We start from the raw sequence: 22,900 nt of genomic DNA on the forward strand, positions 1-22,900 counted from the left end.
AATATGACTAATCAAAATCCCGAATAGCCCTTAAAAGCTACTTCTATTTTTTAAATACATATATAGTGTCAGCATCAAGATTTTGGAGAGCCTCTATCACTACTACTATTACTTAGTTCCTCATTTTATCTAGCTACCAGTGAATTCCCCAAAATAAACCTATGGCATTTATGCCTTTGCCTAGAGAGTAAATTTTATATCTGTGGTTTAAAGGCAGAGAAAATAGCAAATGGAAATGAACTGACTTGTCAAAGACAGAGGTGATCTCAGTGGCAAAGAACTGGGTCAAATATAAGATATTCTGGGCTAAATTATGGACAGATTCACGGAGCAAAAGCTTCAACCTGATCACAGCTCACTGCAAAATATGCTTTATGTTACATGATAGAAGTGAAATTACATTCATACTGCACCCTACATTTACACTGCTCACACCTCCACAAGGGAATTCCTTCTCCATGCTACTCTACGTAGGGAGAGAGACATTAATGTAAAGAAACAAGCTGTAGGCATCAGCCAGACAGAGCAGCAGATGGCTGATACCTGCTGGAGAAAAATCAGACCACGCACACAGCGTTAAAAATATTTGCAGTAAATAAATTCTAGATGTTTTGTATAAATGCCACCCAGAACAAAGGCAATGAAATAAACAAGCCAGTCTGCCTCGCCCAGAAGGTATCTCTTATTCAGTGACATTCTTTAATAAATAAATCTCTGAGAGAGAGAGAGAGAGAGAGAGAGAGAGATACAGGCACAAGCATGGAAAAAAATAGTTATTCTATTCTAACAAATGGAGGCTGGCTTTCTATTGTTAGCAGTGCAATGTGTAAGAGCAGCACAGCACAGGCAGCCTGACATTCCTGCTCCCATGACTCAGTGTGCTGCTATTAATAGCATCCAAGGCTGGGGAGCTGGGCTGAACCCCACCAACAGGGAGGCACAAAGCACCGTGTCACATTTCTGACACATCAGGGATGTCAGCCTGTAACTCAACCTGGCCGTGCTCTTTTTCAGGCTGTATTTTGTAAACAGTTCGGGGACAGCCTCCTGAAAGGGGCACATCTGACCTTCATTCATAAATATTTGATTTGATGTGCAGAGCTCAGCCTATGGACACACACCCGTGATGTGTGTTAACCCCTTCCTGGGATCCTCAAAAGGCTGGCAGGGATCATCATTCATTTTTTTTGTTCCAGCAAGCTGCTGACACAGAAGCTGCTTGTTGGTATGTGGACTTTCTGTTCTCTGAGTACATTCCTCCATTTTTCACATGTGCTAGAGATTAGCACTGCTGCATCTCACATTGCTCAGCCATGGTAGACTACAGTAGCATGGACATGAAATGCAATTTAAAAATACAAGCTGCAGTAAATTATGCTGGAGTAAAATGTGATCTACTCCAGAATAAAGACAGATAAAGAGCAGACATTAGTATTGTAAATAAAATCTCTCTACAACAGGATGGTTTTTTGTTTTAATCTCATTGTTCTAAGTCAAGGCTAAAATTTTGACCTTGCTGTACAACTCAGAATTGACTCAGATATCCTAAACCAGAAATTAAAAAGGAGTAGATAGCATTCTAGCAACAATCCCTTGGCACTTATTGTTATTTAGGAGTACCTATTTGAAAGGAAAGCAAAATAACTCTTTTTCTTTAAATACCTTTAGCACTGTACAAACTAAATAAAGTCTTCCTTGAGCACAGTGTGGGTGGAAGAGTCCCAAAGAGTACACTATAGCTAAACAACGTGCTCATGTTGTTGTTATTTTCTGGTGAAAAATATCTTGTGCATTCAGCAAGAGGCATAAGAGTGACACTGAGATCACTCCACAAGGAGAAAGAGTTAAACTAGTTAGTTTTACTATTTCTTGTACCCTGATAATATTGAAAAAGTATGAGTAAGCTACTAAGAAGTTTAGCTATAATTTAAGGTTTGTTATTCTCATTTTAAAAGCTGGTGTTCATATTTTTATCTTGCACTCATTCTTCGCAGATGAGATCATGGCTTAGAAGTATCAGCATACCGTTTTTGTTCAATTTCTTCAAAACTGAACTGATATCTCTTGTTCATAAAGAAATGAGGGGAAAAGGCAGGTAGAAAACAGAAAAAGAAAAGGGGGAAGTTGTTCCACTAAATAATATCCAGGAAAATATCATCTGTTTAGTGTCTTGCTTCCAGCAAAGAGCCTGGAACAAACTTTTGACAAGAAAGGCTGCCCCAGGTTTCCACCTTAACCACTGTCCAACCTAGCTGAGTTGAGAGCCATCACTTCTGTGAAGTCTCAATTACAGCATTTTCCAAAATGCTCCCTTCTCCAGGAAGGACATGCCACTCTCTCGTGACCTGCTCTGTTATCCTGACTCTCCCATGCCTGCTCAGACAAAACCAAGAATGGCAATTTGGGATTTCTTCCAAAAGCCCTGTGACCCAGCAGTGGTCCCAGTGCCCTGATGGGCAAGCCTACACTTCCCATTTCAGGATTCCCAAAAGCTATATATTAACCATTTCCTGGCTTCTGTTTCTCCTGAGCTCACCCTCCTTCAGCAACCTGGTGTCTCACCTTCAGCCACTTGGACATCTGGCCCATCTTCCATCTTCTGGAATCAGCTCCAGCAGCAGAGCTCCTGAAGGGCTGCAGCAAAGAACCAGCCAGGCAACTGACTGGGAAAGCCAAAGGTGCTGCTGGAGCTTTTCAGGCTCACCAGAACCAGTGAGCAGAATTCAGGCTGTACCTGACAGAACTGGACCCCACACCAGGTGTGCCCCAGTTCTTCCAAGCCTACAGGTATTGTTATTTTGAGAGTGATCCCTGAGCCTTTCCAACCCTGCACACAGTTATTGCTCTGTAACAACTCCATCCTGCAGCCTGTGCAATGGTCTGAGGCTGCCAGGCCATCCCCAGCACACTGCCCTGTGGGAACCAGCAGGAATTAAGGAGCTGTGAAGGCCCCACATATTGACCTCCCCACCACAGACCCTCCGGGCTGACCTATCACAAGTTTGAAACATCCAGAGGAGCAGACACAGACCCACCAGGGAGGAATTTGGTTCTTTCTCAGCACATACTGTGGTCCTGCCATCCTACACCTTGGGATCACATTTATTTATCCCTATTGATAATATTGATCTTCAAGCAAACAATGCCTGAGGGCTGCATTTTAACCTCTTCCTTTCTGCTGTGCTGGGCTTTGCCCTGTACCTGTGTCATGCCACTTTCAACATGATCAGTCTGAAATGCTGCTGTTTGAAATCACATGCCATCTTTCTGTCAGAGTAAACAAATTGAGAATTTAGCAAATACATCAATCACTTGATTCAGTAAAATGCATACTGTAATCATTCTGATCTGGCAGGATTTGGAAGTTTAGTGCTTTTTTTAGAAACAGAATAATTTCATATTCTTTCAAATTGGACTCCTAGGGAATAAAACATTTGTGAGGTTTTGATCTATTAAGACATCTAGATCTCTTAAAGCAAAATCTGATTTTCTGAGATTCTTGAAAGCAGGACTTTTTTTAGTACACTATTACTCAATAGTCTGCAAAATAAAGTCTGATCTGCTGCAAAACAAAATAAGAAACAAGTACACTTGGCTTTGTTCGAAATATTAAGAAGCTTAACACACACATGCTTATGTAAAAAAGCACCTGAAACCATCAGATTATCTTAAGAAACAGATGAGAAAAGATGGTTACATTTTACTTCTTTGCCAGTATCTACAATATAATATACTCCAAAATATACCAGCTCACTAATGGGTAAATCTTCTGGCTGCAGGTATGTATAAACATTTATCTCTGAACATATATTTATGTTATTGATGTAACAACTGGCCTCCAAACAGCTTATGCTATTGCTAATCCTTGGAAAGGAGATCATGCTTTCTTCACACCTGTGTGACCTTCACAGTATGCACATGTATTTGGCATTAAATTGAGATGTGGTACAATAATAGAAGTACAGACAGTGCTTTAAACTTTGTATTTTTTAAACTACCATATAAAATCACCACTATTCACCTGCTGTAAACTGAATTTATTGAGCTAATTCATGAACACAAGCAATACTGTTGCTGATAAAAACATAATAACCTTCACTGCCAGTCACCACAGTGAATGCTGAAAATTGCATGAAGGCAGGAATCCCCACCAGGAAAGCACACTTGCAAGTGTCATCCTTTACTGTGCATGCCTAAGGTTAAGGAGATTTGATATTGAAAATCCACTTCAGAATTGGATTAACTGTGCAGAATAAACCCCACCGCCTGTCTTGGGAGTTTTTGGCTCAGTGAAATCAGCAGGAATGCTGTAAAGACTCTCTGGTCTAAAGAACTTCTCCCTGAGAGGTCCATGCAACACCAGATTGAAGCAGCTCCCTGCCAATCTGTTAATTTGCAGAGTAAAGCAACAAGTTCTTTGTTTTGCAGTGGTGAGAGATGTGACAGCCTCTCCACCAAGAACTCACCTTTAGTGTGTGCCTCAACAACAAAACACCCAGAAAAGCATTCCACAAGTCCATGGTGCCTGGGGATGAGGCAACCCACCATGTGGGCACTGGATACAAACCACCCTTAGATCAAGCTGGACTATTTAATTGTCACTGTGCCAAATGACAAATTCCTCCTCTTCTGATTCCACACTAAACTATAAACAGGACTCTTGAAAGAGGTACCTAAATCTGTCCTGCAAATGTATCTCTCCCAACAAGTATTGCCACTCCAGTGTCCTATCAAATGAACCACAGAGGACCTCAAAGAAAGCTAAAAAGATGCTTTATACAATTTGGCTATGTAGTGTAATATTAATATATTCAAACAAGATTTTACAGCAAATAAATTTTTATCACCTTACTCCAACTTCTGGAATTTTTCTTTTTGTGGTTGTGATTTTATCTGCTAGCTAGGGAGGTCACTTGTTTCAGCATGAACACTTTTACATATTTGAACCTTTCTCTTAAATCATTTGCTGCCATTTCAATAGTAGGATCATCGTAAAATATTAAGCAGACATAAACCAAATTGAAGTTGGAATAGCTGATTCCAACTTGCGCACTGACTGGAATTTCTAAAAGGTAACTATAAAAGCTATAAAAGCTGTTTTGCTGCTGCTCCATAGGAAAGAGTCACATATTTGAAATCATTCTTCTTCTTCTGAAAGAAGAGTTTGCCAACTTAAAAAAGAAACAATATGGTACATCTTCCAAGTACTGATGTATACTGATAAGCTAATTTGGTATGTGTTTTTTGCATTTTACAGTTTAATGTTTCTATGTTTATATTGAAAACTCCACACACAGCTGCACCATCTATAATTCACACAGTAACAAACTAATGATGAGCATCCTCTGGTACCACGTGTTTCTGCATCCCACCATGAAGATTCACTCTTTAAAGGAAAGTAACCAAAAAACAGGATATCAAAAGCAGGATAATGCAAAAACTGTAATCACAATCATCCATTCTAACACTGTCTTCTTTCCCTCTCAGCTGCCCTGTGTCTGCATGACCTGGATGAAGAACATTCCTGGTTCCCTTTCCTCCTTTCTCCTCCCATCAACTGTTTCATCACAGAGATTTAACAAGTACCTCAAGCTAAGAGCCACTTCTAAGGTCCCCATATACAAAAGTCTGTCTAGTGATTCCCTCACCTCACAGGCATAGAGGAGGAGAAGCCAACAGCCATTAGTATCCATCTTCTCCTTCCCTGAGCATGAGGGATGGATGGGAGTGGATGAACACCCATCCTCACAAAACAAACCCCTCTCTCAAACTTCTCCACATCTCTAGGGTACTTTAACCCTTTAATCCACCACCTAAGCATAACTAACTTCCTCAACGGAGGACAAAACATTGCCTCTCAGCTAATCGACCTTTCCTGATACAAAATACTAGGCCCAGAAGGACCAGCCAACCTACAACTAATAGCAACCAAAACTAGCAACCAAAACCTCCACTCCAGCCTAATCAAAGCCTACCTAGGATCATTCACCCTATCCATTCTCATATCATCCTCATATCCACATCCAGAAACAACCAATGGCCCTCAATCTTCGTAAAAACCACCAAATCCTGAAAATCATCAATGATGCCTTGATTCCCAGCAAGGGAAGCTGGACACCAATCCCCTCTCTCAGTCCCATTCCACTCCACCCATGCTGCAAAGTCAAAGCTGCAGTGAGTGAGAATAGCCATTTCCTCTGCCCTGCTCTCTGCTCAGAAATTTCCCCACTATTTCACCTTCTGGATAAGCAGAGCAAGCCCAAGGAACAGCTGTCAGATGAGAAGGAACAGCAATTTCTACCTCTCTCTTCCCCGCCCCAGTGCCACCAGTGTTTTATCCAGTCGGAAAGCCCAGAACCTCTCCAGCTGGGAAGCAGCTTCCATTTCAGATTTACCTGAATCTGTCCTGCCTGCAGGAGGCTGTGCTGTCTGTGAGCACCACAGGAGGAGGGCACCCACTCTGCTGCCCCTCGCAGCTCTGGGGCAGCCAGCCCTGCTGCAGCCCTGCCCAGGAAGGGGACGGCATTTCTCTCGGGGTGTTTGATTAAAATACCAAGGTTATGCAACTGCAGGTGACGGACACGAGCGAGGAAGTCTCCATCAGATACAGAACAAAAGCAGGGCTCCCTGTAAAAAATGCTGGGGAGAAGTAGCCAAAATGTGCCCTTTCCAGCCAGAGCAGCCCTTGGCATTATGGAGTCACAGAGCAGCAATAAATACAAATTTTTTGCAATTTCACTGAACAATCTTCACAGTGCTGCTATTGCCTATTTACATACCATAGAGGAAACCACAATAGTTTCATTGTTTCTTTGAATTTACAGCTGATTTAGCTCATATTCCTTACTAGCGCCTACCAACAGTAGGAACTGCAATTTTGTTCTTGTTTATTGGATTACAGATAACAAAGAATTTAGGAGAAGGAGCAGTGAACCCTACAGTGGAATTCAGTTGCTCTAAATGATGCTACCTTAATGCAGATTAATGCTAAACCACTGATTTACTACTAAACCAATTAGCTTAGATTGATCCGAACATTGACAACCACTTGCCAGAATTCTGAAACAGGAAGCCAAGGGCTACAAAGCCATTAACTCTTCTAATATTTTAAATAAAAATGTGTCAGTGATTAAATTTCAATAGAGATATTGAAAATGGCCAAAGGATGAAGAAGAGATCCTAACTCATTACTTCTTTGTTTCACACTTTATTAAAAACAAAAAAAAAAATCAATCTAACTCTTCATACTTTGAGAACTAAAGATTATTAAGAGCTAACACAGATGGAGTTTCAGCTATATTTCTTACTCAGTATTTTTCACAAGGATACTTCTCTGTGCTTCTCAGGACAATGCACAATACATCTCCATTTGAGAACCCCTTACTCAGCTGAAGATTGTCTAAATCACTCAGTTATCACCACTCCTCTAGATTTAGCAAATCTAATTCCATTAATCTTTTCTCACAAATCTTTTTTCCCCTCATGTTTTATCAGTATCTTTCAAAAATACAATGTCCAAACCTAGAGACAGTAGCCAGCAGAGTCCTCTTGAGTAATAGGAACAGAGAAAAATTTTCCAATTGCTGTATGTATCTCCTGTTAACACATCCCAGAAAAACAATGGCAGCAGTATTATACAGTCAATCTACATTCACCTATATTTATCTATATATTACACTTATATTAACTGTATGTTATAGTTAATCTATATTATGGTAAGTATAATTATTCTCCATGTGCTTTTCAGGATCTGTGTGTATTAGTTCCCACTTCTTATCTGTGCAAGTCCACACGTCACACTTCTAGACAGTGAAATTCAGCTGCATAATTTCAAACCATATAGCTGACTTATCAGGACTATTCTGAATTACAACACTGTTCTGCAGAAAAATTAAATACTGTTTCTAAACTTGGATTACCACAAATTTTAAAAGCAGTTTCCCTGTTAAATCATTAAAAAAATATAGAGGGACTGAGGCCAGGAGAGATTGCTCACTTGAAGGAATCAATCTGAAAAGCTATCAAAAAGAAGATTTACTTTATCTGAAGGACAGCAGCAGTCTGATCAGCACCTCTCAGCATCTAAGGAGTAGCATCTATTACAGTGCCAACAGAACCTGGATTTTCCTCTCTCATATCACTGCTTGCCACTTTTAAGATCGCTTAGAATTTGAGACTGGACACTGGACAAGTTCACACAGCACCATTAAAATCCTATGGCCATAGGGCACATCAAGTATCCATTCTGTGGGGAGCTACTAGGAACACATTAGCAGGGAGGACCCAAGATTAAAACAGGAATTCTTTTTTTTTTTTTTTCGATTTTTCCTTCTTTCTTTCCAAATAACAGCAGGGATTAGTGTTAAACAAACTGCAGCCTTTGGGGTGATCTTGGGCACTTCTTGGTACTAAGAATGGAAAATGGGATATAAAGAGTTTGTTTCCCTAACTGGGGGCTCTACTTTTCTTGCCACAGCACAGCAAGAAAAGCTTAGTAATGCAAAGAAGCTGATGTGTGGGAACTCAGATGTAGAACTGTTTTATGCTGCAGCTTGTATTTTACCACTGAGCTTTTAATTTCAAATCTGCAAAGCCCATTCCTGCCTAGAACACTCTATCTCTGTGTCTTCCCTCACATCACCATGTTGATCTCTTGGACTCCTCCTCTCTGCAAACATACAGACAGAAAAATCAGACCTTCTTTTCCCCATTTCATTTCTCATAGAATAGAAGTGAATGGACTATTTCAGTTGGAAGGAATCTACAATTAATAATCTAATTCAGCTGCCTGGCCAGCTCAGGGCTGACGGAGTTATGAACGGCACTGTCCATGCCTCAAACACTGACAGGCTTTGGGGATCAAGGACATCCCTAGGAAGCAGTGTTTGACCATGCTCCAGTAAAGAAATCCTTCCTAATGTCCAGCCTAAACCTTCCCTGGCACAGCTTTGAACCATTTCCACATGTTCTGTTGAAGCCCATAGCAGTGGCCCCAGCCTGTCCAGAACCCTCTGCAGAGCCTTCCTGCCCTGCAGCAGATCAGCACTCCCACCCAGCCTGGTGTTGCCAGAGACCTGATTGAGGATGCACTCACTCCTCTCATCCAGATCATCAGTAAAGTTATTAAAAAGGACTGGGCCCAGTACTGAGCCCTTGGGAACACCACTGGTGACCATCCTCCAACTAAATTCCAGTCCATTATCCACCACTGGTTAGTCTCAGCTACCCAGCCAGATCTTTTACACATGAAGACTAAATGGGATCTTGGTGCTTCATAAATTTTCCTCCACCAGTCCAATTTACTTCCTGTCTCATCACCAGACTGTTTCCATGCTCCCTACATTTCCCCCCATGCCTTTCTCATCCTCTTAGATTGCTTCTTTCTTTACATCCAGCTGATGCAAGAGAGGCAGCCATTCTCACCAGTGATGCTTTAAATAAATATGGTTACATAAAGAGGCACTAACCTCCCACAAGAGGTTGGTTAGGTAATGTGCTGTGTGTCTCCTTCCCCTCAGGTGTGCACTGTCACAGCCAGAGCCACCCCTCTGCAAGGCTGCACAAGGTGTCATTGGTGCAAGTGACAGGTGATAGTATCTTATATGAGAAGTAACATCACACAGTTCCAAGACCATTTTCTTTTCAAAATTCCAGTGCTCTTTTGCAACCAACTTTCAGGCTTTGCTAATCCTCAAAATCAGACATTTTCTCAGAGACTCCTTTGTATCAGGGTCTGTCCCCAGAGCATCAAAGCCATGTGCTGAACCAGCCCTGCTAGGGTAAGACAGATTTTGTTGCAGCAAACCATGACTGGCAATCTCTCTCACAGGAAGCATCCTTGGAGCTCCCCTGGACACAGAAAGGAAGGTGGATCATAATTCCTTGGCCAAATGAACTCAAGAGAAATGCAGAATGAAGGTCCTTTCAGGGATTCAAGGCCATTTTTGAACTCCTTTCTTTCAAGTTTTCTTCAACTTTTAGAGTGCTCTTAACTGTCAGTATGATACCACCATTTAACTTTGTAAGACATGTTTAACCTCCCTTAACCTATGAAGGGGATGGAATTTCAGGATGCAAGAGCTAAGTAAAAGCAAGTCATGGTTAAATGGATGAGACTCCAAAGGCTCACCTGAATACTAAATAGCTCTGCACCTGTTGATCATTCTTGACCTTCCAAAAAACTAAAATATGGGCCTTTCCTGATGTTTATGATTCCACTTATGATCAGCAAGGAAAATAACTACTGAGTCTCCAAATGCTTTGAACAGTGTAATTTCTAATCTCTGTTTGCAATGCCAAATAGAGACAGCAAACTGCCCTTCAGCAGGGTTTATAAGCTGCTAAATCTTGTAGTACTTCAGGGACCATAATCCCCAAGCAGCACATGGCCTAAGAGACAGACTTACATGTTTCCCATCTTAAAGTCACATACAGCACTTACCCCCAGGCTGTTTTCCAAAGGCATTCCACTGATTTTTATTCTAAGTGGGTGAGATTCTGGTTCCAATTGTTGTAATTGAAGTAAAGCTGAGGCACCAGACACCCTTCAGCCTTTCAGTTAGCATTATATCTGGCACTGGAAAGCAGGAGCACAATTCCCACCCTATTGAATAGCAGCTCCCATACTGGAGGGTGAAAGGAGAAAATCCACAGTGGTTATTTGCATTATCTATTGCAGCATAATGCTAAACCTGTCCCACTATCTTTGTGATTGCTCACACATGAGTAAAGAGCTGCAAAATTGCAGATTTCCAGATTGATTTAAGCCCTATACACGTTAGGAGACAGGTCCCAGCCTGCTATGATGGCAAGAATTTTGCTGGAGTCCTGCATGGATTGATCATATAGCTGGTCACTGTTCATCCAAATAATTGTCAGTTCTAAATTGTGATTTATAAAAATGCTGAATTGTTATGTAGATTTTTTCTCTCTAGAATACCAATGGGAAACACTGGGGGGGCTGGCAGGGCAGAATAGTATTTGTATTTTCCCAGCTCACAGCTACATTATACATTTGCCCCATGTTTTAGCATTGCTTTTATTGAAATGTTAATTTTAAAATAATTGATTACTCAGAAGCAGTAACTGTCTGCAACAGCATATGGGTTTGGGACAGTTCTCTTACAAGCTGAATAGCAAAAAGCAATTTGCACAGAAGAAAAAGTGTCATACACCAAAGTAGATATTTGAAAAATATTTGCCTACCAAATACAGTCATTCAGTATTAACATTTTGAGGAGCTGGACAGAGTGACAAGCACATAGCAGCTTTCTTCATCTGCTTAGTATAGACAAAATTCCAGCACATAAGCAGTTTGGGTTATCAAAACTGAAATCCATAAAGCAAGTCCTAGAAGATAAAATCTTTTAAATTCATCTGGAGATTAACATTTACAGCAAATTTCTCATTCACAGACAGGAGTTTCCAGGAAACTTTTTTTTTTAAATTTGTAATGGACTGTAAGAAGCCAGTTAAGCTGATGAATTCCAGATCTAAGTTCACCCACCACTAACAGTTCTACTAATGTTCAATATTAATTAAAATACAAACCAAATTTTAGAAACGACAGGGAGGAACAAAGAGCATAATTATACCTCTTTGCATATATCCACATTATGCTACATGATGAACACAGTTTATTACCCAATTTTTCAAGAGTTATGGTAGAATTAGGAAAATAAATGTGAAAGGATAATCAAAGGCATGGACTGGCTCCTGCACAAAGAGCACCTAAATAAGTTAGGACTTCTTATCATAAAATGGAAAAGGAGGCACCTGGATAAAAGATACCACAGAAGCCTAATAAATGACAAGGAGGTGAGCACAGAAGGACTTCTAATCACTTCTTCCAACTCAAGAATGAAGCAGTTTCAATTAATACTCCTTGGCAATAGGTTAAAAACAAGCAGAAGGGAACACAGTTTCACAAATGCCATAGGAAAGCTCTGAACACACTGCTAACAGGATGCTGTGCTTTCAAAAGACGTTTTTTAGCTTCAATACTTCTGAAGAGGCCCCTGCTTTTTCCCAGGATTGACATACAGAGAGAGCTGTACCCATATCCACCAATACTTCCAGATTCTAACTTGGCATTTTATTCTTCTTTCCCTCAGTGATGGAAGTATTTCTCCACACCTGAACACACTTTCTGTCAATATCTTGCTGCTACACAAAACACAACTGTAAAGCAATCAGCCTATTCACCAACCAAAATCCAAGACCTGGCAGCAGTCCTCACTTACCCAGATGCTCAGGAGAGTCACAGAGCTGCTCACACAAGTAGTAGTCATCTGGATTCAAGTAGGGCAGTTGCTTCAGCAAGCTCTGCTTGGGAATGAGGTACAAGACCTCTGCAATATCCCCATCCTCAATTATCGACATCCTTCTGACTGAATTTTGAAATTTCACTTTTTCCAGCACCAGTTCTTCACCTGAGCCACACAGCTTCCCAAAGCTGTTTAAGATGGGGAAAGATGGCATTTCTGTTCAGAAGCAGCTAAGGAAAGCAACCTGTAGTGCATGCAGTCAGTCCCACGGCACACTGCCCTTTCCAATCCTTCTCTTTTTCTCTTATCCACCAAAGGAGATTAAGGAAGATATATTTTTAGTGATTATCTTCAAGAGATTAGAACAGTATGCTTGATCAGGTGGTTGCCATCTAAAACTATTGTAATCAGTTGAAACTCATCCCTGCAAATGCAAAAATCACAAACAAACCCAAAAAGAGTATCTGAAAATCAGATTAATATTCGGGACAATAGAAAGAACGTAACTGAGTTACATAAGAGGATTAGTTTAAAATCAAAAAACCTTGCTGTGTCAAAAATCTTATTATAGAATCATCATCATCATCATCATCATAAGCTACAAATGCACATCTGTGCATTTAATGGCTCCCCTCCATGCCAGGTCTGTCAGTGTGCTGTGGAGAAAAGGCTGTAGCAAAGATGGAGCACGTTGGTCCTTCTTTTTTAGGAATGTACAAGCACTGGCTGGCACTACTTCATAAGCAGATTTCTTTGGAGAAATCCTTTCTGCAGCTTTCACTGCCTCTTGCAAACAAAAGCACTTCAGCTTTTCCCTAACCATGAAGGATTGGTTTGCTTCTGCTCTTCCTCTGCATCTTCCTGTGTAGCTGACAGCAGAGGCTTTGCAGACACTGTGCCAACCCCTCCTGCTTCACCTACAAGGAGTATTTACATTAATCCAATTCCAGTGACTTGCTAATCTAATCATCTAATGAATATTTCTCCCTGGGTAAAGGCAGAGTTAATCATCAACAGGGCACTGGAAAGTCACAGGAAATTCCAAAGTGGGAGAGATAAAAAACCCCCCAAACTAACAACATTCATCATCTGTAAGAGAAAGTTACAGGTAGACCCCAGACCTGGACATGCTCAGAGGCAACTTCAGACTCTACTCGGTGAAAGGCACAGAGACAACTGTGCAACCAGTGTCTGGCCCACAGTTTCAACTCCCCTTAACACAGAGAAGTTAGCTGCAGCTGCAAAATGACCTCATGTAATCATTGCACTGCTTCCAGTAAGGCTTTTTCTAAATTAGAAGGTGACAAAAACTCTACCAGTAGACTTGCTGAGCACAGTGAGAAACTGTCACTTAATTCTCCCTCAAAACTCAGAGCTCAAGTACTAACTCCAGATGGGGATAGGCTTTGAAGAGAAGACTGCTTTATCTACTGTTTTGAAGAGAAAATACCATCTCATAAATCCGGACTTTGATAATCTATTATTACACATATCTTATGAGGTCAATTACTTTCTATTTTTCAAGTGGTATGACTTTTTTATTATCTTGAAAACAAGTGTGCAATTTCAGTTCCCCTTAAACAGCCATGCTCCTGGATTTTCTCATCAATGGAGAACACGGTAGGACAAGCCAGAATAAATCTGTACTAATTTTAATGGGGTGATGCTAATGTCTATTTGAGGAAGAGCAACTCCAGTTCTGCCTTAGAGTATCAGATCAGAGATCTCAGCAAATGCCATGTTTTAAGCATTCTTCAGAGGAAATGAAGCTTTGCAGTTTTTCATTCTCTCAACCTACTGACCTGCACTCCACAGCCCCTCCATGGCAGAGGCAGCTCTGAAAATCCAAAGGCTTTGACCAGTGAGGGTGGATCTCCATTCAGAGCCTAAAGCAGAGGCATGACTCACAGGAGGGGCAGGATGAGCCAACCCAGGATCCCTCAGTCTGAGAGTGCCATTTGCTGCTGGGTAATGGGTGAAGGATGTTGACACCTGACGACAGCAGCGCCAACCATCTGACATCACCCAGCCCCAGTGACACTGAGTCAGGGCGGACTCTGCCCTTTGAGGAGAGGCAAACACACACACATTGCCCTGACACTGACTCTGCTGCACAAGTCAACCCTCAGACAGCAGAAAGGTGAGCCCTGCAGGAGCTGCTCCAGCTGTGCAACACTTGCTAAAGCTTGGCTGCCTAATACCCAGAAGAGAAGTCTTTCCTCACGCTGGAGCTTGAACACACTGGTTTAAAGCTGACTCCCCATTTTCTGCTGTGCCCTTGCTGATTCCAACCTCCAGCTCTGGTCACCAAGAGTTTCATTACACCAGCTCTGGCAGGAAGAACTAAACCAGTATGACCAGTATATCCACTACAGAAGCACTCAGCCTGTGACCACTGTAGGAGAGTCTGGTGATCTATCCACCAGTGCAGCACAATCCAGTGTCCTTCCACCACCAAAACTGGTGGGGGACAATGGATCAGGATTTAGTGACCCTAACATGTCACTGCAGAAACATCCTGCTTAATTAAAAATAAGATCCTCCTTCCCCTGAGACAGATTTCTCTAATGCTGCCCCTTTCCAGCCCTGGCTATTGCAGTCACTGTCTGAGAACTGCACCTTCAAAGATCCCATGCCAGCTGCTCACAAAGCAATATGATTTTTGGATAATTCTTTTTTTTTTTTAATTATAGTGTTTGTCTCCAAAAGCCTCAATGCTGTTAATATATATAATATAAAGGAACAAGCAGTAGAAATAAGCATAACAAGGCCAGGAAGCATCACAGTGGCCTCTGAGTCAGATAAAGGACTGTTTGTAGCACATCCTTGTGTCCAAGGCAAAGGACAAGGCCTGAGACAGCCTCATACAACATACTAAACATTTTTGATTCAGTCTGAATCAAAAAGACAATGTCAATCTCCTACCACTTAAGTCAAGCATTCAATTAAGTGGTATAGTTTGATTTCTGATGCTCTTGCTGTGGAGACAAGAAAAAGGCAGGAATCACAGGGGCACAACCCTGTCTTTCTGCTTTGTGAAGGAAAGGCTCAGGAATCCAGGGCACTCAGCTCAGAACTAGTGTTGAGGAAGTGTTCTCAGGCTCTGCCAAGCAGCAAAACCTGTTTAAATCACTGCCAATTCAAAGCTGTGTCTAATCCAAGAAGTCAATGCTGGGATCTCGAGCCTGCACACAGCACAGTGTGAGGTATGGGCACTTTCCAGACTGACAGTTTTCACAGGGGGCTGGCTGGATAGGAGACAGGAATTATGCAGAACAGCTACTTTAAATATTTTATCTCATTTTCAACTTTATAAATATTTTATTTATAAATATTTCCAGCTGTCTCAAGCCCATTTCTTATTCAATCCCCTCTGAATTCACCACACCAATTGGCTGCCTGGATGATAAAAATACATGCATGTTTCATATGCAACCAGGAATAGAAGCATCTCTACTATTCTCCAAGAGCAGAAGTAACAAAAAAAAATTGAAGGCAATCCACAAATAAATTAAGAAACAGAATAGCCAACAGTGAATAATAGTAAAAACCAGACACCACAGGCTAAATACATAGAAGAGGAAATATCCCTCCATGTTTCAGAGAAGCACTGAGGATTAGACTTGCCCTTCAGCAGAAATGTGTAGTGCATTAATGTTGTCTTGATTTCTACTGTCATTAGAGTAAAACATCTTGCAAAAGCATTTCAGTGTGATTTTAGTCTTGCACTGAAAGCAAAAAACAGCCCAATCAGAAACCCAACAAACTGAAGTCAGTCACACCAGTTCAGCAAAGCCTAGCTGCAAAAAATAATCAAAACAAAAATACAGGAAACAAGGTAAAACAAAACAAAATTTTCCTTTTTCCTCAACATGCCACTTCAGAAGGTAATACATGTATTGCACAGGTAGATAGCCCCAAATAATGTTCCATGCATCCAGAGCAAGAGGATTATCAGGATTACCTTCTCCATATAAGAATTCTCAAAGATATTGAGAGAAAGGAGAGGAAAAAAGGATCTTCATCTAAATGAAAAATGAGCAAGCACTCTATCCACTTTTACCATGAAATATAGTTATCCAAGCAATAAAATAACTAAACCAACAAATGAGAGCAAACAAAAGGAAAAAAAAATCAAAAATTCAAATACACACACACAAAAAAGAAGCAAAACTTGTGGTAAAATCACTCCACACATTCAGCTTTTTTGACACCCACTATTTACTAACTCAAGACTGCAGGCTGATGTACAAACACTCAGCTATTTACTGAAAACTTCATCCACATAATGAAGACCAGAAAATTCACATGCACATCTTAATTTCTTTACCTAAGTGTCCGAAACAGGCAGTCATCTTCTGGGCATACTGACAGAAGCTCTTCACCCCATAGGGCTCCTCACCCAGGACCTGCTCACCCATGGCTTCAGCAAGAGCTGCCTCTCTCTGCAGAGTCAACCAACTACTGCTTGTTTAAGGCTGATAAGAGATCTTCCTCTTCCAATTTATCTCCATTAATAATTCAGGTACTACATAAAATTTGCTGAGCTTTAAAAACCGGTAGTGCAAAGCTATTTTGTGGCTTTTGAAGTAATCATGTTTTAGTCCTTAAAAAGTATCTCGGCTATTTTATTCCAGTAGTTTACAGAAATTATTTTCAAATGGAAACAAAATGATGCACAAGAGGAAATTTTGTGGGGGTTATGCTCAGGGCAGAGAGACATTTAAATGTTCCCCTAGCTTAAACCCAGAAACAGAATTACCACCACTACTAAAATGTGTTATTTTGTACTGATAAGTGTTTTCACCAATGATATGGGCAGTGGGATGCAGTGCACCCAATGAGGGTGGTGAAACACAGGCTGCCCAGAGGTGGTGGATGCCCCATCCCTGGAAACATTCCAGGCCAGGGCAGACTGGGCTGTGAGCAGCCTGGTCCAGGGCAAGATGCCCCTGCCCACTGCAGAAGGGTTTGGGTCATTAATGGTCCCCCCAGCCCAACCCAACCCAGCCCATGGAATTCTGTGATTCCATGATGCTCCTGCAAGCAGGCATGCCCACTGCTATGAGAACACCACTACCTCAGCAACACCACTACCTGCCAGGCCCCACTTCTCAATGCTGTCCAGCTCCTGGGCACTCAGAACCCCAGCAGAGCCCAGCTACAAACAGCACTGTGTTCTCTGGAAACCTCCAGCACACTGCATTTTAGAAGCACTAAGGCACCACAGCCAGGAGCAACAGGAACAGGGTATTTTCTCACTCCCTGGAGCAGGAGGCCCATCTAATCTCGTTGTTATCCTGGCTGAGAAGAAAACACCCAAGGGCTGACTCAGCAGTCCTGCTGCCAGGCAGCTGCAGTGGCCACACATACCTGTGTCTGTTCTGCCCCTCTAAGGAAATCCACTGCCAGTCACACCAGTGTCACTGACCTCTGCCTGGCTAAACACTGCAGAATGGCTTTGGCTGAACTCTCTGGACTCAGGGGGTGATCAGCAGTGAAGAACAAGTGTTCCTCACAAGCAAATATGCTCCAGGTGCACTACACTTGTTTTCTGTCCTGCTTCCTCACTGAAACCATATCCACCCAGGAAAAAGCATTTAGCAGAGCTCATGTAAGTACAGCTGATGGCCACATAAAGCACTGGTACTACTAAGCAGACACTTCAAAGAGAGATCTAGATACAAATTTTATTCACAACAGACTGAAAAGCCCAGTTACTAATATTTAATATAACTTCCTAGTACTAATATTTAACATTACTTCAACAGTTTACTGTCTAGAAAAGCCTAATATGTAGTTTAAAAAAGCTATGGGGCTTAGGTATCTTTTGTTGTGATAAAGGCTATGAAGAACCTGCAGAGGTGGGAATTATACATCCACAGATCTCTACCAAGTTTACTGCTTTAAACCCACACAAGGTTCTCTAAGGTAAGCTGGAGGAACAGAAAGACCACAAAGCCACAAGGCTTCTCTGTACTGGCAAAAAAAAAAAAAAAAAAAAGTGACTGAAAAGGGCTAAAAAGGGGTAGCTCAGGTTAAAGTGGTATCAAAGGTAAAAGGATCTGTGTTATAACTCAGCTGAGCAGCACAATTAAGCATGAGTGTCCCATACAGGCTTCTTATCAAGCTGCCACATGACATTTTTTTCCACTGCTTTTACGACTGACCTTTAAGTAATCATTAGCCAAACTCCATCAAACGCCCCTTTCTGCAGCACACACATGCAAATTCAACAACTGCTACAAAGTCTGTCCAGCCCATGAAGTCTGTCAATGTCTGTGTGAAAGGACAGTGTCAAGTTCAGGTCTGAATAGGGTGTAGTGAATAGTTTGTATCACTGTACAAACTTCTACTCTTTGAAAAAGCACCCGGGGATCTCCGCAGGTGGCACACTGAAAATCAGACCTGTTTTATACATCAACAGCAGGATCTGCATGCACAAGCCATTCTGTTAAGCTAACTTGGAAATAAGAAAGCAAATGTTATTTTATGTGCTGGTTTCTTGGTATTCATTCCAAAACACACATGAAACATCACTTTGCCCTTTATTGTCCTGTTACAATTTGTAACCGAGAAAAAACGCAAGAGAAAACACAACTGCATTTCTATCTCAGACTTAACTAAGACCACACTGTGACAATTTCCTTTCCCAACTGATGACATTTGCAAAATCTTTCAGCTGAATTAAAGCATTGTGCTCTGCTTCCTGTTATCAACTATGTATGATAACTTCCATGGCACATGAGCCTTTGGTAACAAAAGCCCAGCTTTGCAGAGCATTGTAACGCTGGACAGGCAGCATAACAAGCTCTTGGGAATGCTTTTCCCTTTGCTCTGTGCTCAGAAACTGAATCTGACTCACTTCCCCAGTCCCCAACAGCCACCAAGTTTATCCTTCAGCAAAGCACTGAGCAGAAAGATTAAACAAACAAAAATTTCCAAACAATATGCTTGAGATTACATCTAATGATCTTTTTCTTGGACAAAGAAAAAGACACCAGACATCTACCTTCATGTGAAATTATTAGCTGGGCTGAAATGGTACAAAGAAAAACAGTACATAGAAAAATCAATCAGTAAATGAAATATTGAAATGACATTAGGGAAAAAAAGCCCTAATAATGTCAGCTAGTCTACCACCTCTGGAAGCCTTAACACAGGATTTGGGAAATATGCTGCCTCTGCACTCCCACAGACTTGCTGTTCATCCCTGAGCCATTCCCTTAATCTCTTTCATTGTATTTCCCCCTATCACTTTCCCCTCACAAGGGATTTGTAACAATAGGTACATTAAAGACTGAAGTTTTCAGATCCTGTGATAATGGAAACTATAGAAGTACCACAGATAATAACAGTTGGGAGTGACTGGTCAGCATTAAAAAAGAGGTCATGTAAAGCACAGCTGAGTGCTTCTCCTTGATCATCATTACCTCCCAACTTCATTCATATTTCTCAATGATTTTCCAAGAGACTGTATTCCTTATTTAACACTAAAAGCGCTTATTTTCCACAGAAAACCAAGTTATCAAGAAAGGCAAAGAGTTAATTCTGTACATCTTCTCCCATCTGAAAATTCCATTTTTAGTTATTCCTCCCCAAACAAGCAGAATCACTGTTACTGTGGTCACTGGGAGTAAAAGGGTTAGGTTATGACAAAAGGCCTGATTCAACCAAAGGATATTTACCTTACTTTATCTATTTCAATGTTTATTTCAGAATAGTCATGGGAAAAAATATCTCTGTTCACATCTATTTTCAGACATAAAATAACAGTGTGTGCATTAATGGATCTGTCTATTGCATTATTAGATGAGATGGCTCAGCATTTTATTTCCTGGCAGCACAAGGCTAATCTATTGATCTACAATGTCAAGAACAGTGCACTATGGATTCTTACAGCAAAGCCAATCCTTTTTACTTACACATACAAAAAAAGCCAAGTGTAATTGCTGACAACTGATGCCATTTCACAGGCAAGATACAGTGAAAGCAATATGAAATATAAATACAAAAACTGCTGCACTCCCAGGACTCTGCATGATTCAACAACTCAATCCAAGCCCTTCTCTATCCCCAATTTTATAAATAATCCCACGACTTCTGTGGGGCTGAGCTCTGTGCTTGAAGTCAAAGAGATGCCTAAGCCCCTCTAGGGAACAATTAGCCAGAAGGATCCTGGCAGAAGCTGGCAGTTCTTCAGGAGGAAGATTTTTTCCTACTCCTTAGCAATGTTTAGGTGTCTTTCATTTAAACAGAGCAAAGGCTTTCAAGATTATTGTAATTCCTTTAATCATACTCTTTACTTTTCCTTTCTTGAACTTTGACATTTTTCTTCTGGCTGAGAGAAGAAACTCCTTGTAACATCCTCTTCACAATGCAGACTTCACAGTAACTGAGACAGAAATATGTTGGGAAGGAAAGAGATCAAAGTTGAAACCTCAGAGATCTTTAATTCCTCAGTTTATTTCCTGTACCTTCGTACAGAGTGACGTGTTACAAGCATGACATCAAAGAAAGCACCACTCCTCTGGTTGTGTACTGAAATAAACTGGGTATCATTACAGTCTCTTCTGACATGTCACACAATTACAGAAACATACATGGTAACTTTACTAAAATGCTGAATTTGAGTAAAGAATGACACCAGAAGAAAATCTTCTCTAGACCACTGCAGGGCTTCCTGAACACGTTAGTTTAACTTTACCCATTGTCTCCTAACACTGGATCTTCTGCTGTAAACGTAGCACCAACAGACATGATCAGAAGAATGAACTATTTCTCTTGCTGCATCCAATTCCCAAATTCTCCACCATCAAGGCCATTCTCAGAGCATGGCATAACTCTCAAAGAGCTCCTGCAGTCACACTGCCCTCTTGTAGCATCAGTGAAGCTCTAAAAGAGACTCCTTCTTTGTACTATAAAGACTAATTTAAGCCCCTACCAGAAGCCAGTAGAAACTGTTTGTCAATGTCCATCACACCTAAGAATAGGAGGTTACCTTTCTATATAGTGGAAAGTATGGCACTGCTACAGGATGCCAGAAATGACATCAGATCAGTTCATCCACTGCCAACATTCCTCATAAAAGCAGCTTTAAATATGCTGTGTTGGCTAACCTTTGTTTTCTAATTAAAAAAATCCTACTGCACTGTTGAACCCTTCCTCTTGTGGTCAGCACTATCTCCTGGTTAAATCAGCTGCACACACACACAAGTGATCAAGAGCCCTGTTAAAAATGAAGAAACTGTCAGTTAAGCAAAATTATCACTCTGTGAGCAGCCCACTGCTCTCACAGGGATCACATTCTGTGCAGGCAAAACTGAGGCAGGGACACATCTGGAAATACATTGATGGGACAGAAAAAACCACTTGGAATCTGTTTCCATTTATTAATGGCAGGAAATAACATACAGCATATGCCAACTAGTATTTGATAAAGGGAGGTTTTAATCCCCTTGGGTATTTCATAGCTGCACAAACACTTGCTTGTATTTTGCTGATAGTTTAGTGGACTCTCCTCAAACAAGAGCTGTAATCTGGCACCACCAGGAAAAGCAGCAGGCAGGGAAACACAGCAAACTTCCAGAGCTGAGACTACACTGCAAAGGAGAAACATGCTCTTGATCTGATGACAGGTACAGCTGGGTTTGTTCTTCTCCAGGGCCACTCAACACAGGACCAGCCATTCCTGGGATATTTCCCTGACATGTACAGTGTTGGGAAGCTGTGCCTATCAAATCCTTTGAGAGTTATTCAAAGATAGCCCTAAATCAAGAGTCTTGATCTTGCAGTGGGAGTGGAGGGCTCTCACAATCTAGCAAGCTACAGATCTGCAAGAGGAAGTAGGAAATAAGGTCTTACAATAGTGGGAAAAATCATTCCAGTGATATCATAAATTACTGGAATGGTGAATGAGCCAAAGGGAGCACCTAGAAAGAATTGAAGACCACTATTTTGACTGCTTGACTGATATCTACCATAGTGTATTTGCAGCAATGATTTACTGCATTATTTCTTCAGCAAGAATTTCTTGATCTTATCCTTCCACTGCAAGACCAAGTGCCATAAATTAAGGTGGGGTTTTTTTAAGGTCTTAGGTGTCATAGGCTACTAAGTAAAATAATTTTTCCAGCAGCTGAACTTAAAACACAAGCGTAGGATTTAAATTAATTTTAAATTAATTGTAACTAGAACATAATATGAAGTCAAGATGGCCCTGGCCATCTTTGAGGGAGGATTTCTACTGCATTCTTAGCCAACACCATGGTATTCCTGGTATTAAAAATACATTACATATTGCATCTAAACAGTTACTTCATGCCTGAATGTAACTGAATGAGATGCCTGATTCTTCAGTTTCTGCAGAATGTAAACAACTATTAATAGTACATACTAGGAGGGTGGTTGGTTTGGGTTTTTTAAGTGTAAACACTCCCTCAGCCTAGAGCAAAACTTAAGTTTCCTTTTATTTGTGTTGACGTTACCACTGTGGTATTTGTTTAATACACAGATTTACCACTGACACAAATCAATGACCAAAAGAAAAAATCCTTTTTCTATGCAGTTCAGCTTCAAAATCCCTTCTGGTATTAACACTCTCTAGGCATCTTCAATTTTTTTAGTCAGAGTTT

The 22,900-nt window shown here is 41.0% G+C and overlaps 1 protein-coding gene across 1 annotated transcript in view; it reads right to left on the bottom strand.

Annotated features, from left to right (window-relative positions):
• Positions 1-22,900, bottom strand: part of ABLIM1 (actin binding LIM protein 1) — a 190,758-nt gene that overhangs the window by 117,856 nt on the left and 50,002 nt on the right. The gene's annotated exons all lie outside the window — the stretch shown is intronic.

Source organism: Agelaius tricolor, unplaced genomic scaffold (genome assembly GCF_023055355.1).
Source record: "Agelaius tricolor isolate 1412-34295 unplaced genomic scaffold, bAgeTri1.0.p SCAF_22, whole genome shotgun sequence".
Classification (NCBI taxonomy): Eukaryota; Metazoa; Chordata; class Aves; order Passeriformes; family Icteridae; genus Agelaius; species Agelaius tricolor.